Raw genomic sequence first — 3,267 nt, 5'->3', positions numbered from 1 at the left:
TCAGAGTCACAAGTCTGAAGGAACCTTCCGTAGACATAGGCTCTGTGTTACACACGCAGAGCCTCTTGTTAAACCTCACAATTCATAATGTAAAAAGTAATGAAAAACAACAAGTGATGAAGAACCAGAAGACCAATGAAGACATCAAGGCAGAAACGACTAAGTCTGGAATTCAACCAGAGGGTCGATGGACAGTTCAACCGAAGGACCGATGGACAGTCCAAGGATGCGATGGAAAGAGTATTCTCATCAACCCTCTGATCAATCAACACTTAGAAGATTTTCCAGCAATTCATCCAAGCATGCGATGAACATTCGAAGATAAGGATAAGATCATCATATCATGAATGACATCTGGAGATGACAAGTCAACAGCTGGAATTTGAGTTTATCTTAGTATTAACGCTTATCCATATAAAAGATAAACCTTATCTGTTAAATAAAAGATTTGCTAGAAAGTAGCATTAGTTAGTTATCTTCTTATTAGCCGATTAGTATAAATAGGTGATCAGATCTATTGTAAAAATAAGGTTTTTACGCATTGTTTTACGTTTCTGAGTTTATAAAGTAAAACCTTTGAAGCTCAAGATTGTTCATAAATATTTTTATTTTAATTCTTGAGTCTTCATAATTTTCTTCATAAAATCACTACCACGCGCCTGACACCATACAGGTTGTTCCCCATGAGCCGTTTCAATTTCTCATCTTCCCAAACCCAGCTTGACACGTGTCAAATTCATTAATTGCACGTACTATCAAGACGGCTCACGTTCTTCAAATCATATCACAAATACTTAAACCGCCAAAAACTTTTCAAGATTATTATATTTTAATAATCAAGAAAACGTTTCCCTTACCACCCCCACCCCAACACCCCCCCCACCCTCAACTCACCTATAAATACCCTTCTTCCCCACTCATCATCTCTTTACGCTTTCAAAACCTGCAACAAGACTCTGACGAACCAAAAACCTGCAACTCTCACAAAAATGGCCTCCTCTGCTTCTCATGAATCCAACAATAACGACAGCCGAATACAATCCACAGGCGCCGACAGCCGCGCACTTGTCTTCCTACCCATGAAACCTAACAATCACACTATTGAACTGCGCAACACTCTCTTTGACGACAGGTTTGCAATAATGATTGAGTTCTTCAAGAACTGAATCCTTCTCCCTGCCCTAACTCTAGTGAATCCAAGCGTACCATTAAAGTACGTTCAACAATATTGGTAGAACTGTGAATTTGATTCCGACAGTCACGGAATAATGGAGGACATAGACGCCCCAAATGACATGATTTGCTCGCTAAAAATATCGCGAGCAAAAGTTTCTAGGGTTCTGTGTATTCCCACCAGACGGGAACTTGGGATCGAGCAATATGACGAACCACCATCCTCCGACGACATCCTCAGGTTCGTAAAGATGCTAGGTTAAAATCGTGACCTACGAAATGTCTCAGACTTCAAAAGACAATTCCTCCCGCCAATGTGAAATTTGTTCTTCTCCATCCTCAACCGATCMCTCACCTGCAAGCTAGGTTCCCTAGACCAAGGAAATCTCAACATAATGACAATTATGTATGGGCTTTTCTTCAACCTCAATCTCGACTACGCTTTCCACATTTACAACGAGATTCATGCGGCCGTGATCAAAAAGTGCAAACTTCAAGCCGCAGGAAAGCCACTCTCTGCAGTTCTCTTTCCCCGCTTCCTTGCCCTCTTCATTGGGGATGCAATGAGGAAGCACATACTACCTGCTGTGGAGCCCTTCACCCCGGTCTACAGGATGCAAGGACACCGCCCAACCCTTTCGAAAGAAAGATACAGCATCAACTGACCGCTGTCCCGGGATATGCTCACTGTCATACCATCAACAAGTGAGATACGCCAGACCTATGAACGCTCCATGCTGTCCCAAGAACCGAGGGCAGCGACCCTGGAGCACTTAGAGCCGTCCCCCCCCTCCAAGCGAGGGAGCATAAGCGTCATCTTCATCAGATGATGAAGATGATGATGATGATGATGCTCGTGCTTCCCCCGGCCTTCATCAAAATATTCCTCATCCTACGACCCAAAGGGCAACCACATCCTCTACCCCTGGCGATCAAAGCCAAAGGGGTATTGAAAAAGGACGACCCGATCCCACCCCAACCCCAGCCAACCATCTAGAGGACATTCTTCGGGCCTCTAGAGATGAACAAGCCGAGGAACCAAATTTACCATCACCCCTCTCTCAACAGAGAGGTGATGAAGAGACAAGAGCCCCTTCGCCTCAGGGCTCGCCACATCCCCTCACACACACAGAAGCATGTGTTGCTTATAACGTTAAACCCATAGATCATACAGAGCGATCTTCCATTCGTGCACGACCCCCTTCGGTATTTGATCTACCAAAGGGGACACACATCACCTTCACTTACTCTGAGGACGAAGAAGAGGATGTTGCAACATCACAAGATAGCTCTTCTCTAGAAGGATATCAAGGACATGATGGAAGCCCTTCGAGGCCTACCTTTGCATAAGGCCAAGAAGGCGCCTCAGGAACAGAGGCACAACCTGCAGCAWCTGTTGCTGCAGGGGTTACCCCTTTAGCCGATCTGGTCACAAAGGCAGAGTTCCAAGCCTATGTCGACACAGTGACGCGGTCCTTGGATGACCTTAAACTCATCATACAAAGGATTGTGGACAATTAACCCTCACCCGATAACCCAGACCTCCACCAATCCCTTGCCATACTCCCACATCATCTCACCCAAATCGAAACTCAAACCCAAGCCAGCACTACCCGCCTACAGATGCTCCAACAAACAGTTACACAACTCCACAATACCTCATCCTCCCTAGCCACCCAAAGAAACCAAGTCCTTATCCAATACCTCGCAACCCTCACGGCTCAGACAACTGAAGCTGATGAAAACCAAGTCCTTCATCTCATTTCTGTTTTTATTTCCAAGTTACGTTATGTTTTCTTATTTTTGTTACGAGTTAGTCGATCGTTGTTGCTTTACCTTGGATCTCATCCTTTGTGGCTCACGACTAATTTACGTAGACTAAATAATCTATTTTTACGAGTTTGCAAGTAACCTTTTCGGTCTTTGTAACGAAACTTGTGTTGCAAGTTTTGTTACTTGACCTGTAAGTTTTCTTCAAAGTCAAACTCTATTTCCAAGACTTTCATTAGTCAATTCTCATCCCATCAAGTACTTTTCTTTCATCATTACTAGATTAATATTAATTAATATTATTTAGTTATTAATAATTTATAT

The sequence above is a fragment of the Cynara cardunculus genome, assembly GCF_001531365.2.
Source record: "Cynara cardunculus var. scolymus isolate 2C chromosome LG 17, CcrdV1, whole genome shotgun sequence".
Taxonomy (NCBI): Eukaryota; Viridiplantae; Streptophyta; class Magnoliopsida; order Asterales; family Asteraceae; genus Cynara; species Cynara cardunculus.
Note: the sequence above shows the minus strand (reverse complement) of the source record.